Below are 16330 nucleotides of genomic sequence, written 5' to 3' on the forward strand. Positions count from 1 at the left end.
GCAAAATATTTTTAAGCTGAAGGGTGCAGGAAAAGGTCTAACTAATCAGATACGCCATGAGATGTCCTGCTCCAACAAATGCCGGCCCAATATGTTCATTAAAGTGGCAAAACCAATCTCTAAACTGATAATTAATATTGATAATATGCAAATGAGCATCGTTAATCTATAGAATTATGACTTATTAAAGCTGCAACTATGTGGTCATGAATCCAATTGTTAAAAAAACACAATGGATGGATTTAATGAGTACACCGCTTGGAACAATTGTGAAGGTACAAGTAATTACTCTGACACTAGACAGGTTACTGTAATATAATAAAGATTGATTGTTATTGACACCGAAGAACAGGAATACTCACTAACTTTTAAGCAGGGACTTACTTGAGGGCTCCTCTCGCAGACCTACCATAAGGCAACTCCATGTGCTTATTTTCAATGTTAGCAGATATATTACACATATATAAAAAGAAAACACCAACAGAATTCCAAAAGCATTAAATTACTAACACAACTGGTCTTACTTCGCAGTGGATAGAGTACACGGAGTAAGGAAGAATTTCCCTGGGGTTTTCCGATCTCCTGGGATAACTTCAGCAGACGGTTAACAGAAGCCCTAGTGAAACAGCATAAACAGATAATTTTAGCTAAATTAAAAACAGAAAATGCTGGAAACACTCAGCAGGTCAGGCAGCATCTGTGGAGAGAGAAGCAAAGTTAGCATTTCAGGTCAATGACCTTTCCTCAGATACCTTAAGCAGCTTATGCCATTTCTCTGGGGGTTCCACTGATCTCCCAGTGGATAGCCCCTGCAGAAATACCAGGCAAGTATGTTGAGCTACTTTTCTAAACTAGACTGTTAACCTTTGCTTCCACAATCTAGTTATCCAAAGACTGGTTGTGAATCAGATAACACAAGGTTTACTACACTCTCTCCACACAAATGCCAAGAGAACAACAGAGATGCCTCCATAACTCAGCTATAGACTCAGCAGCAGTAGGCTCCATAACTCTTGATGCTACTCAGCATCTTTTTCAGTCCATGTCAGGAGTGTCTGAGACTAGAGCATTGAGTAACAGCTGAGAACTGAACTTTCCAGTCTCAGACACCTCCTGATTGAGCTGAAGGACCAACAAATTAGCCAAGTTGCATGGAAAACTATGGGGCCACTAGCTACTGGGAACCCTTTCTTCCTCCTGGCCTATCTTTCGAAAAAAAAATTAAAACTTACTTTACTGTCTCTCTTCTGGCCCTGGTTCCTGTTCCCGGCAGGTGTGACCTGGCAGGGAAGCCACCATGATGTCATCGGAGGCCGATATGCATGCTTAAATAGAATCCCACAGGCTTTGGGCGGATGTCTTTGCTGTTGGCAGTTAAAATTGTAGTCGGCCCCCCAGATTTTGTGGGAAAGCTGTGGGTAAGTCCCCTGCTCCATTTTAATTGCTCTCCCGCCAGGATCCTGCTGAGCACGGGAGGGAGGGGTTAAAATTTCCCCAATGCTTTGTAGAGTCAGATCTCCAATCATCCACTTGGCTGAACAAGGAATGTACAGTTAAAGTACAGGAAGCAAACTAAGGGGGAAATACATATATTATACCCCCCTCAAAAAATTGCATTTATAAAGATTCATTATACTTTTCCAAATTATAAAATGCTGTAACTTATTCTTTCAGGTGCCCTTGTGGAGTCTTTCCTATTCCTTCAAGCTATATGTTTGCATTGTGTACATTACCTTTAGCTTCTCTCAGCTTCCATACTGTTCTCTGTAGGAGGTTCATTCAATAAACTTGCACCAAATTTTACAGTTCGCACTATTGGCTAATCAGACCATGTGAGCAGCCAATAAAATCAAAAGATCATTCTATTCACCAATCATCACAAAGCATCAGGTGCTGAAGACAGTCAATGGGAAACAATGGGATATAGAGGGGACACATTGGGGAACAGTGGGATATAGAGGGGACACATTGGGGAACAGTGGGATATAGAGAGGGGACACACTGGGGAACAGTGGGATATAGAGGGGACACATTGGGGAACAGTGGGATATAGAGAGGGGACACATTGGGGAACAGTGGGATATAGAGGGGACACATTGGGGAACAGTGGGATATAGAGGGGACACATTGGGGAACAGTGGGATAGAGAGGGGACACACTGGGGAACAGTGGGATATAGAGGGGACACACTGGGAAACAATGGGATATAGAGGGGACACACTGGGGAACAGTGGGATAGAGAGGGGACACACTGGGGAACAGTGGGATATAGAGGGGACACACTGGGAAACAATGGGATATAGAGGGGACACACTGGGGAACAGTGGGATAGAGAGGGGACACACTGGGGAACAATAAAATACAAAGGGGACACATTGGGGAACAGTGGGATATAGAGGGGACATATTGGGAAACAGTGGGATATAGAGGGGACACATTGAGAAACAATAAGATTCAGAGGGGACACATTGGGGAACAGTGGGAACATATTGGGAAACAGTGGGATATAGAGGGGACACATTGAGAAACAATAAGATTCAGAGGGGACACATTGGGGAACAGTGGGATATAGAGGGGACACATTGGGGATCAGGGGGATATAGAGGGGATACACTGAGAAACAGTGGGATATAGAGGGGACACTGGGAAACAGTGGTATATAGAGGGGACACACTGGGGAACAGTGGGATATAGAGGGGACACATTGGGGAACAGTGGGATATAGAGGGGACACATTGGGGAACAGTGGGATATAGAGGGGACTCACTGGGAAACAATAAGATACAGGGGGGACACACTGGGGAACAGTGGGATATAGAGGGGACACACTGGTGAACAGTGGGATATAGAGGGGATACATTGGGAAACAGTGGGATATAGAGGGGACACAGTGGGAAACTTGATGATACAGAGAGGACACAGTGGGGAACAGTGGGATATAGAGGGGACCCACTGGGGAACAGTGGGATATAGAGGGGACTCACTGGGAAACAATAAGATACAGGGGGGACACACTGGGGAACAGTGGGATATAGAAGGGATACATTGGGAAACAGTGGGATATAGAGGGGACCCACTGGGGAACAGTGGGATATAGAGGGGACACAGTGGGAAACAATAAGATACAGAGAGGACACAGTGGGGAACAGTGGGATATAGAGGGGACACACTGGGGAACAGTGGGATATAGAGGGGACACAATGGGGTACAGTGGGATATAGAGGGGACACATTGGGGAACAGTGGGATATAGAGGGGACACATTGGGGAACAGTGGGATATAGAGGGGACACATTGGGAAACAATAAAATACAGAGGGGACACATTGGGGAACAGTGGGATATAGAGGGGACATATAGGGAAACAGTGGGATATAGAGGGGACACATTGAGAAACAATAAGATTCAGAGGGGACACATTGGGGAACAGTGGCATATAGAGGGGACATATTGGGAAACAGTGGGATATAGAGGGGACTCACTGGGAAACAATAAGATACAGGGGGGACACACTGGGGAACAGTGGGATATAGAGGGGATACATTGGGAAACAGTATGATACAGAGAGGACACAGTGGGGAACAGTGGGATATAGAGAGGACCCACTGGGGAACAGTGGGATATAGAGTGGACACAGTGGGAAACAGTATGATACAGAGAGGACACAGTGGGGAACAGTGGGATATAGAGGGGACACACTGGGGAACATTGGGATATAGAGGGGACACTGGGAAACAGTGGTATATAGAGGGGACACACTGGGGAACAGTGGGATATAGAGGGGACTCACTGGGAAACAATAAGATACAGGGGGGACACACTGGGGAACAGTGGGATATAGAGGGGATACATTGGGAAGCAGTGGGATATAGAGGGGACACACTATGGAACATTGGGATATAGAGGGGACACAGTGGGAAACAGTATGATACAGAGAGGACACAGTGGGGAACAGTGGGATATAGAGGGGACTCACTGGGAAACAATAAGATACAGGGGGGACACACTGGGGAACAGTGGGATATAGAGGGGATACATTGGGAAACAGTATGATACAGAGAGGACACAGTGGGGAACAGTGGGATATAGAGGGGACACACTGGGGAACAGTGGGATATAGAGGGGACTCACTGGGAAACAATAAGATACAGGGGGGACACACTGGGGAACAGTGGGATATAGAGGGGATACATTGGGAAACAGTGGGATATAGAGGGGACACAGTGGGGAACAGTATGATACAGAGAGGACACAGTGGGGAACAGTGGGATATAGAGGGGTCACATTGGGAAACAATAAAATACAGAGGGGACACATTGGGGAACAGTGGGATATAGAGGGGTCACACTGGGGAACAGTGGGATATAGAGGGGACTCACTGGGAAACAATAAGATACAGGGGGGACACACTGGGGAACAGTGGGATATAGAGGGGATACATTGGGAAACAGTGGGATATAGAGGGGACACAGTGGGGAACAGTATGATACAGAGAGGACACAGTGGGGAACAGTGGGATATAGAGGGGTCACATTGGGAAACAATAAAATACAGAGGGGACACATTGGGGAACAGTGGGATATAGAGGGGTCACACTGGGGAACTGAGGGATATAGAGGGGACACACTGGGAAACAGTGGGATATAGAGGGGACACACTTTGAAACTGTGGGATATAGAGCGGGCACGCTGGGGAACAGTAGGATATAGAGGGGACATACTGGGAAACAATAAAATGCACAGGGGACGCACTGGGAAACAAAAAGATGCAGAGTGGACATACTGGGAAACAATAAGATGCAGAGGGGACATACTGGGAAACAAGATACAGAGGGGACACACTGGGAAATAATGGGATTTAGAGCGAACACACTGGGGAACAGTGGGATATAGAGGGGACACACTGAGAATCAGTAAGATACAGAGGGGACACACTGGGGAACAGTGGGATATAGAGGGGACACACTGGGATACAGTGGGATATATAGGGGACACATTGGGGAACAGTGCGATATAGAGGGGACACATTGGGGAACAGTGGGATATAGAGGGGACACACTGGGAAAGAGTAAGATACAGAAGGGATACCTTGGAGAACAGTGGGATATAGAGGGGACACATTGGAGAACAGTGGGATATAGAGAGGATACACTGGGAAGCAATACGATACAGAGGGGACACATTGAGGAACAGCGGGATATAGAGGGGACACACTGGGGAACTGTGACATATAGACGGACACTCTGGGAAACAATAAGATACAGAGACGACACAGTGGGGAACAGTGGGATATAAAGGGGACACACCAGGAAACAGTGGGATATAGAGGGGACACACTGGGAAACAGTAAGATACAAAAGAGATACCTTGGAGAACAGTGCGATATAGAGGGGATACACTGGGGAACAGTGGGATATGGAGGGGACACATTGGGGAACAGTGGGATATAGAGGGGATACACTGGAAAGCAATAAGATACAGAGGGGACACATTGGGGAACAGTGGGATATAGAGGGGACACACTGGGGAACAGTGGGATATAGAGGGGACACACTGGGGAACAGTGGGATATAGAGGGGACACACTGGGGAACAGTGGGATATAGAGGGGACACACTGGGGAACTGTGGGATATAGAGGGGACACACTGGGGAACTGTGACATATAGACGGACACTCTGGGAAACAATAAGATACAGAGACGACACAGTGGGGAACAGTGGGATATAAAGGGGACACACCAGGGAACAGTGGGATATAGAGGGGACACACTGGGGAACAGTGGGATATAGAGGGGACACAATGGGGAACAGTGGGGTATAGAGGGGACACACTGGGAAACAGGGATATGGAGGAGACACACTGGGGAACAGTGGGATTTAGAGGGGACACACTGGGGAACAGTGGGATATAGAGGGGACACAATGGGGAACATTGGGGTATAGAGGGGACACAATGGAGAACAGTGGGGTATAGAGGGGACATACTGGGAAACAGGGATATAGAGGAGACACACTGGGGAAAGTGGGATATAGAGGAGACACAATGGGGAACAGGGTTCTCTAGCGGGTATTAAAACGTTTCTGTTCAACAATGTTATAGCAATGATGTGAAAGTGCAATTATCAGAGCAGTCAACAACAAGGTTAATTTCCCCTTTATTTTGTTTTCACTTCGTCAGTCCAAGAGCTGCTGTGCTAGCTGAATTTACTCAAACATCTGCAGAGTTTTTTCTTGTGGAGCCTTGTTGGTGAAATCAGGTCATCTAGAAAGCATCAGATGGATATGGGTAGAAGAGAGTACTAGTTGTGGATAAAGACTACCCGAATAGTCTCCATGGGGTATCTGATCAGAGATACAGGCAGAGGCAAGGTTAACAAAGCAAACACAGTGACACTTTTGTACCACAAGAATATTGAACACTTGGTAACAACAATGTTTTAATTAACAAGTTAAGTCACAGCTCCTGCTAAGAGCTATGTTCATAGAGTCCCACTGTTGCGATGCTAGACATTGTTACGCGCTGCAGCTCGGCTGCACATGATTAACTGCAAAATGTATTGTCACTTGGTGACTTGGTGATGTCAACAGATGTCAACAGACTGGTTTAAATTGATCTGAAGAATTCTGACTGCTCTTCTGGGGCTAGATGACAACTACACAAATAAATGAGGCCCATTAATGTCACAGAGTGATTAAAAACTGTCCACATTGGTTTTATGTGTAAATGTCCACTAACATTCACAGGGTTCAGGTCAAGTCGCTAGAAGTTTTATGGATGATGGCTGAATACCTATTCTGTACTTGCCAACATTCTACATATTCCTGAACTACTTTATCACCACTGAAGTAGGGACAGATGCAAATATGAATAAATAGAAGTAGAACGTACAATAAAAACATTGCAGTGTTTAAAACATGTCAATATGACAATGTGGTATCAAATGTAACAGCACTCAATTAGTAAAATAGCAAAAATAAAAATCCTACTTTTCCAGGTATAAGGTCACATGACAAAACTGCATCGCAAAGCAATTGCAACTAATTTCCTGAGTTATCAGAGTCACAAAACACTCATTAAAATTAATGGACTCTGTTTTGTACAATATTCAGAATCACTGCTTTGGAAGATCAACAGGAACAAGACATTCAATAGAGATCAACAAAAAGTGGAATTAAGTAGCAAAATGAGCTGCAATTGAAGTCTATGACCCCCAAAAGTCACTGAACTGCAATACAAAAGGCAGTGCTGTCCTAAAAATGGGAGGGGGGGGGAAATCACTGAACAAGCTTTGTGATGGACGAGGCAATGGTTATTAGGACCTCCAGATTTGGAAATGAGAGGACAACATAACAGAGCATGAAATGAGGAAAAGTCATGTGTCCCATCAAACCCAATCCTTCTACAAACCATGTATAGTCTATCCTATCGTGAACTCTTTCCCATCTATTTAATAATCTGAGAGAAAGTTCTATGTAAGTATGACCCACAGCCTCCTTACAAAGAGTTTTCTATGTAAACAAAATTCCTAAATACCTATCCATCCTCACTTCTGTACTATTCACCTCTGGCTGGTTGGTCTCCCTGTATACACCTCATCCTAGCAACACTAGAACCATTATGCCACAAGGAATGCTTGAGCAGTTCAATCCTTACTTAGTTGCTCTAACATTCAATCCTATTCCAATCGGATATTTATCTAGCTCTTTTTTGATGGAGTTTATCAATTCATCAGTAACTTCTTTTGTTGACAGTTTGTTCCACATACCCACTATTGTGTGGGGGAAAAATCTTCTAATCTCTAGTCTCGCCAGAGCTTGTTCATTTTGATCTCAATGTAAAGGGAAATCAGGTGGGGTGCATAAAGGGCGGCCGATCTACTGCCCGTGTTGCACCCCCACCAAAGTTGAACTTCACTCCCCCACCAGGGCCCAAATATCCACCAGGGAGGGGAGTGTAAGTGATGAGATGCACCTGCCCGCAACCTCCGCTGGGTCAGAGAGCTCCAACAATCTAAATACCTTCAGCAGGTTAGGGGTTTATCGGGGATGCCCATCCCCTCCTCCAATAAAAAAGCTAGAAAGTACAGCAAAAGAGTCCTAGGTCAGGGGTGTGCAGGGATCCTCCTCCCCACCCATGCCCCCATCCTCTCGGAAGAAGCATGTAAGTGGCCCCACAACCTCCTTACAAAGAGTTGCTTTAAAACTTAAAAAGAAAATTGTGTCCAAATCTTCTGAGATCCAAGCCTCAATCCCGGCCAGTGACCAGGAAAGTATGCCAAGTCTTACCGGAAGTACCTACGCAGACCCTGCACCAACCCTCCGAAGGCCCAGGCCATGTAGGGAATCCTGCCCACCCCCCCACCTGATGACAATGGCCTGATAGGGGACGGGCAGGGACACCGCCTCTACAGGGCCATCCCAGAAACCTGAACATAAGTCTTGTTTCGGCTGTTCTGGCAGATTCCTGCTGAAGTTATGCTGGGTGTGCGCTGAAACGGCCGATCATGTCCCCTCTCAATCTTCTTTTCGCCAATGAATATATGTCTCTTTTCAAAGCCTGAGTCTTAGAATTATCCTTGTTGGTCTTCCCTGAACATTCTCCAGTACATTAATGCCGCTTTCAATGTATGATGCCCAAAATTGAACACAATATTCCAAATCCAGTCTCATCATCCAATCTGATCTATGCAAGGTTAGAAAAATGCCAGAAAAATGCATCTGGTATTTGAACAACAGTTTTGAAAATAATTTCACCTTGCAAATAGACATCCTTTCCCTGTGTACATGTTTCATATTTCTATTCTAATATGCCTTCCCTTACATTTATGTACTTTAAATGCAACCTGCCATGACCAAGCCCTTTCCTTTAATGGGTCCAGATCTTTTTTGCCTTGAAATTGCATCATATGATATCAGTATATACTAACCATGAGTAAACCCTTCCACTAAAATAGCAGAGAAACTTGTGTCCAAAACTCGGAAAGAATTCTGAAAATTACCTCGGAAATTTGAGCCAATCAAAAGTTATTTAACACCATGTCCCTGCATCTGAGCACATCTCTGGACAACATATTTTCCCCCAAGTCCTTTCAGCAGTCTCTGCCACTCCCTTTTCTTCCTTTGGCCCTTTTTCCACCCTCATGCACTCTTATTTTTAAAATGCTATTCTTCCCTGGCAGAGCTGTCCTCCACTTACTGATTTCCAACTGGGACCATTCCTGCTCTTTTATTTCCTTCTTTCCAGCCCCAAGAGCTGCTCATCATTTCCAGCATTTAGCCAGGTCCACTTCTCCACATTTATTTATTTCCAGCCAGCTCTGTGCCTTCACATTTATATATTTATGTGAAACTGGAGCCCTTCATTTGTTTCCTTTTTACCCACCACAATTTTTATTTATTTTTCTTTCATTCTCTCTGCCACAGCTCTTATTTAGTTGTTCTTACATTTTTCCCAGACTTTTACTATTATCAGATTACTACAGGTAAGATCTAATCCATTTGACTGCATCAACAATATCACACAAACTGTATATCTGCATTAAAAGTCTTGCATATGATGCGCTCTTCCAATAAACATCACATTTAATTTATTTACACTTTGCATCATACTATTTCCATCACACTTTTCCCTTCACACAAATCTACCACACTTAAAAACTAACCTCATAGTCACCTGCCAAAGAGTCTTCCCATGTCCATCTCCAAAACCGCCTCAGTTCTCCTCAGCACCACCCACCTCAGGCCTACAAAAAACCAGGCCAGTTGCCTGAAGGTTCCCACTTGCTGCCTCTCCAGATTCCCTGACCCCCAAATTGCCATTTCCCCTGCGATGGCTGTTTCCCCCTTCCCACTCTTCGTTGCTGCATCCCCTACCTGACCGGCAGTCCCTTCTTTCCACCAAACCCTTTGCTCCGTCATTTGCAGACCAAAATCCACATTCCTGGTCAGGACTAGGAACAGAATTGTTTACGCACTTTCTGTGCTTTTACTTTCACAGCTAAAGCACAAAAAGCACTTAAACAACTCAAAGCCTGTTCCCAGGCACTGCCACGAATGCAGCTTGTGAAATATGAGGGTGGGTGGAATTTCCTAAAGAACTTTCCCCGGATGAGATGATGAGGCTTTTTTTGCTTAAACTGCTATAAATAAAGGGTGCTTCCTCAGCTCAGTGTTGGGGAAGCTCTTTTCCTTTTTAAGTTTTCAGGAGGAGGTACCCTAATTTTCCTATTTTTTATATTCTCCATAAGTGTTCATGTGCATGTGGTGCGACGTGTTAGAGAATATTTTAGGAACACTTTTACCAGGCTCATTTGATAATTACACCACCTCAGTCACATCAACTTCTCCAAGTTTTCTCCAAGAGCCCACCTTCTTCTTAACGATAAACAGTTCCTTTTCTTCCTGGGGTCCTGTTCTGGTTCCTCGTGTCACGTGCCAGTTGTATACAATCTTTCTTGATGGTTTCTTTTTAATGTTGCACAAACTGGGAATTAAATCTGCAACCTTCGATATCCATCATTTTTAATTGGAGAAAATTAACATAGAAAATTCATTTTCTTATCTAAATCAAATCATAGAAATTACAGTACAGAAGAAACCACATTAAACTCTACCTTGCCTCAATTGCCCACTGGAAGAGAACAATAAATACTTCATAATAAATACAACTGCCATTCGTGATAACATGAAATCTTTGATTACTGTGCTTTGAACGTACTCTAAGATTGATGGGAAATGTCCAGTGATGTTAAAAGGAGACTGTAGTTATTAATAAAATTAAGGATTCTTTACAACTACGTTTGACATCTCAAAATGTCTTTCATTATTGGTTTGCAACCTTGACTTCATTATAATATAGTCATGCAAGATTGATGAAATTTCATGCAACATTTAACTATATAATTAGAGTTCATCATGGACTGACATCTTTTAACCTAGGGCTCAACTCAGACGAGCTACAACTTCTTACAATTTAAGGCAATATTTACGCAGAATAAGCAAAAAAAGACCAGACTCGAGCAGCATATATAGAACATAAAAAAGAACAAAACTGCTGGCTAAAAAAATGGGCGGGCAACAGTTGAAAATCGGGGTGGGGGGGCACCTCGGCCGCCCCATGGATGTCCAAGGCATCCCTTATGCAATTTTCAGACAAGCCTGTAAATGGGCGATTAGCAAACCTGCCTGTTTTGGACAGGAGGCTACCTTAGTATACAAATCAGGATCGTAAGCCAGTTGTGGGGCCCTGTTTGTCATTTTCAGTGGGCAGCCTAACCATCAGACCTTAAAGGGACCGCTGGTAGCTAGTCCACAAAAGGCAGGAGGGGAATTTTTGTGGGACTAGGAAGAGGACGAGCTCCCATCCTGGGGCCACAAAATTAACTTTGGCCCTTTGCGGACCCGAGCGTTACCACACCCCCCCCCCCCCCCCTCCAAGATCGCCTGCCCCCTCTCCCGGCTCAACCTGCCTGTTAGTTTGCCTTGCAGCATCTTAATAACAGGAAGGTCAAAATTAAAATCCTATACTGCAGTCATCACCGTGGCAAAAAAAATCCTGTTCTTAATACTTTGTAATATTGACGATTGCTAAGTAATAATAATATATACTATAAAAGCCATGGCCAACAAATTTACACCATTAACAATAAAACTAAACTAAAATCCATCCATAGCCCTGCAGTTCCTCCATTGTGAGAGTGAAATAATCGCATAATCTGGGTGGGACACAGTTACGTCGTCATCCTTTTTTTGTGCATCTATGTGGATGCCATTGTGGTTTTGGCACCAGCAACATTAGGGGATGGTCAGTTGCCTGATGATCAGCTAAAGAAGTGAGCAAATGTTTTACAGGTTTTAAATTTAGTGCCCTGGCTCAGTGCAATTTACTGCCCTTCAATTAATTGCACTCAACTTGTTGACCATTTTAAGTTTATAACTTCCCTCTTCCTTGATAGCAACACTGGACGCAATGGTGTTCATGATGCCCAGCATTGCTAAAGCATTAATGAAGGAAAAAATTAGATGACATATTTCCTTAATTATCATGTCAATTGAAAACACTCCAAATATGGACAGGAGTACTCAGCATCTGCCATTGCTTCGGAAAGAAAATCCCATTCAGCTGGTAAAATGGCTCCCTGGCTGATCTCCAATATCCTCCAAAACCTTCTGGGATCACAGTACTTGGAATTTCCAGAGAAAGTTTTTCTTTTTTTACTTTAATGGGACATACGTTCCTCTTTTGCACTTGGACCTAACTAATCATCTGGCTGTAGTACATAGAAAAAATTGAATGGCTGCTTGTAATGAAAACTGTCCAATTTTCTAACCATTTAAATTATTAGACAACTTCTGTTAGGGACATACAATTTTGGTCTACGTGCCCTGACCAGGCAATTAGTTAAGCTCAAGTGCAAAAGAGAAAAATCATTTCTTTTGCCTCCAGCCAATCATTAAAACCAATGATCCTGCTGTTCCTTTCTGATGAGCATCTAATGACCAGCAACAATCCAGAAAGCACTAACTTAGTACTTTTGTCCTTAAGTTTGCTTGCCATTCTCCAGTAATTTTCCTTTTAAAAGACAGACTTCCTATCCGTTATATCAAACATACCCAAATGCAAAGCAATTACAGTTCCCTTACTTTCGCCCTTCATCAAACCATCTATCCTGCTACTCAGAAAACACATAACAGCTCTACTGAAAGACATGTACTCTGTACATCTCATATCTCACAATGTAGTCTCCATCTAGCAGGGCTCTAATACTTGCCCATACCAATGGTTTATTTCTATCAAACTGCTCAGTCTAAATCATAAATTGTGCTTTTGGTTCTCCTTTATAATTGTGAAAAACATGTTTAGTATTTTAATAATAACAAGTGATTGATGCTATCGGCAGAACTTTCTAAGGCCCTGGGCTGTCGATGAGGCCTTGAACTCAGCAGAACACTTAGCAGAATATTGCGGGTGCATTGCCCACAGTTTTCCATCCATTAACATTATTGGATGGAAAATCATGGGCAAAGCATGCACGATTTTCTAAGAAGTAGTCTGCTGCATGGGAGGCTCCACCAATGACCCATGACCTCAGAGAGCTCCTTCCTATACCCTAAAAAACTCTTGGCATCATTGTACCACTGGAAGTGTGGCAGGGTGGGACTTTTACCTACTGCTTTCACCTGACAAAGATGCTATCCCAAATCCAAGGGACAAGGTCATTTAAGCAATCAGGACAGGCGCCCATGCCTGTAATGACATAGCAGGGTTGCCCTTCCCATAGAGAAAGCAGAAGTTAGAGTAGCACCGGGCTGCTCGAAGAAGAGGAGCCAGAGACCCAGATCTTGCTGAAGAAAAAAATCTGCCTGAATTTGTTAAAACTTCTAAACTGAATGGCTAGGCCACTCTTCAGCAATGGTAATGGATCCCAGCGGTAATGGATCCCTCCGGAAGCAAGCATAGGTCCTTCAGGGAAAATCCCCATGGTCACTCCCAGAAACACCTCCAAACTGCCAGTTCAATATAACAGGGGTGAGCAGAAGTACTCGCCTTCCCCCAACCACAGAGTGCAATTTTCCTGGGCACTGGCAGATGTACGGAAACCTGGCACATCCAAGTTCTGCCCCAAATTCCAACTCTTCTGTCGGAATTGGCCTGTAAATGGGCAAAACTGATCATGCAATTTCTGGACTAGTGTGTTTAGTTGGATTTTAGTACCACTTAACACATAGAGATGTCAGAGTTATTTTCTCCAGTTGTGATGTGCAGTGATTGTATCAGATAGCTGCTACTGGATCCAATGTTTTCTTGTATCAAGGCATGTTTCACTGTTTTGTCTTGTATCCCTGAGTCAGTTGTATAATTTTCTTTGCTTGTTTTCTCAAGGGAAACACAGCCTCTCTTATTTTTCACATAAAGATTCTTAACTAATAACGAAAAATTGAAAGACGAAAAACAGCAGCACAATAGCTGCCTACCCTTTTGAAGATAAACGAGGCATTATTTATATATTTTTAAACACTGTCCATCATCCCAATGAAGTACCTGACAACTGCATAAAGCTCTACAATTAAGGCCCAAGAAAAAATGTGCAGCTAAGACTTAAAGTGCACAGTATTGAGTGGACTGTCTTGGACTTTCAATCAACTTGCCTTTAAAATCCTTTTCTGCCAAACAAGAGGGAAATTGTGATGGCTTTGAGCAGTATTATGGGATGGCTCAGATAACCATAACCAAGAGAAGGTGAGATTCAAATAGGCATGAGGAATGTACCGTGAGATTCTTCTTTGTTTCTCAGAGAGAACCACATCTAATACTGAACTGCAGCTCCCAGGAGTTAGATATTAGCAGTTTCTTAGCTACAACTGTTTGGCAGCACTAAACGTTCCCTTAATTCAGAACTCGACACAGTAAAGAAGCTTGTTCTTTGTAATGACAGGACGGCAGACAAGCCTTCTGAGATAGATTGATGGACTGACACAAAATCTTTCAACCTTAATGTAGAAAGCAACTATCCAGCAGTTGGAAGGGACAGAGTACTGTCAGATTTACAGCTTATTTCCCACCTTCTTATGTGACTGAGGTTAAAATACATCATACTATATCCTAATTGTATGTGTACAGTATCACATCAAAATGTTTCAAAGCACTTCACACACACTGAATCACTTTAAAGTGCAATGACGATTATGAAGGAAAACGTATATCCTTTGTATCTTTTTGACATGCACTATTATGGGTAACCTCAGTGCAAAAAAAAAGTTATTTAAGGTAGTCATGCCACACCTGCAGAGTGATATGATACAAGTTCAATCATATAATTTCCAATATGATGGGTTCCCAATTGCTAACCAGCTATCTGGAAAGGTGCCTCCCCAGAGGAAGTGATGGCAAATCAGAGAATGAGTCAACCTGTACAGCTTTTGGCGCACATGTCACGAACAGTATTTCCAAGGGCCTGGGGAGAGTTTACCAGTATCTCCTCTCCCTCGGGGAATCAGGTATTGCATGTGAGAAACTAAAAGGAAAAGAAGCACACATTTAGCCTTAAAAAATTGCTTTCAAAGAGAACATTTTCCAAAAAGAACAAGCAAGCGGTTATTGTTTTTCTAAGGTCTGAAATACTTCAATGACTTTTTATCCTCACTCTCCTGTTCCACTTCTTTTTCTTAGTTAACATTCTGCTCCTCGGTCTTACCTGTCCCTGGTTACTCTTTTGTTAGCTGTATGTGACCCACTGGTGTTGCATTTTCGAGTTGTCTTAATATTTTTAAATGTAACATCTTGAACCAAATGGAACATGTAACTGATGCTGCAGGTAGCCAGTCCATTCCATCTAAATGTGCTGCATGACAGGATGAGAGATTATCCAGTGGGGAAAGAAAATACTAGAACTAGTCAAATAAAACAAGCTTGTACATGTTTGTCAAGTGACATGTAGGAACATGTAGTGAGGAACATGCTGTGTAGATGGTTAGCCACTTGGCGTCACTTCTGGGACCTGGCTTCTAATCCAGCCCAGACTGATGGATTGAAAAACTCCACTATGTAATGGCTGTAAGAGAAGCCTATCTGAAATAAGATTGGGAATTCTCAATTCAAGTGGTAGTGATCATTGCACACAGCAGAAAACTGTCCTTAATTCAGCACAAATTGTTAACTAAATTATCAATCTCAGCAAGAGAGGCCACAAGGTAGATGTTGCTGGAGATAGAAAAATATCAAGATACAATAAGGGTGCTATGCTGAGGTTGGAGTTGAGGCACATTGTTTGGATAGAGTTCAAGCAGCTTTAATCTACTTAACTTGGGAATGCTTGATGACACTGCCCGAAATGGAAAGTGTTTCATTCCCAGGCAGCGGCTGGTGTTTTTTTTGTTTTTTTTATTCATACATGGGATGTGGGCGTCGCTGGCAAGGCCAGCATTTATTGCCCATCCCTAATTGCCCTTGAGAAGGTGGTGATGAGCCGCCTTCTTGAACCGCTGCAGTCTGTGTGGTGAAGGTAGGGAGTTCCAGGATTTTGATCCAGTGACGATGAAGGAACAGCGATATATTTCCAAGTCGGGATGGTGTTTGACTTGGAGGGGAACGTGCAGGTGGTGATGCTGCCCTTGTCCTTCTAGGTGGTAGGGATAGTGGGTTTGGGAGGTGCTGTCGAAGAAGCCTTGGCGAATTGCTGCAGTGCATCTCGTAGATGGTACACACTGAAGCCACGGTGTGTGCTGGTAGTCGAGGGAATGAACGTTTAAGGTGGTGGATGGGTGCCAATCAAGCGGGCTGCTTTGTCCTGGATGGTGTCAAGCTTCTTGAGTGTTGTTGGAGCTGCACTCATCC

At 43.6% G+C, this 16330-nt stretch overlaps 1 long non-coding RNA gene across 1 annotated transcript in view; it reads right to left on the bottom strand.

The window, feature by feature from the left end:
• The window catches only part of LOC137333695 (uncharacterized), a 31057-nt gene extending 15753 nt beyond the window's left edge, over positions 1 to 15304 (bottom strand). The window contains exons 1-2 of the long non-coding RNA XR_010965965.1: positions 15192 to 15304; positions 525 to 616 (exon numbers count right to left, since the gene is read on the bottom strand). This is a non-coding gene — a long non-coding RNA (uncharacterized lncRNA). The remainder of the gene's footprint in view (positions 1 to 524; positions 617 to 15191) is intronic.
• Between the last annotated feature and the right edge of the window lie 1026 nt (positions 15305 to 16330).

Source organism: Heptranchias perlo, chromosome 2 (genome assembly GCF_035084215.1).
Source record: "Heptranchias perlo isolate sHepPer1 chromosome 2, sHepPer1.hap1, whole genome shotgun sequence".
In the NCBI taxonomy this organism is placed as follows: Eukaryota; Metazoa; Chordata; class Chondrichthyes; order Hexanchiformes; family Hexanchidae; genus Heptranchias; species Heptranchias perlo.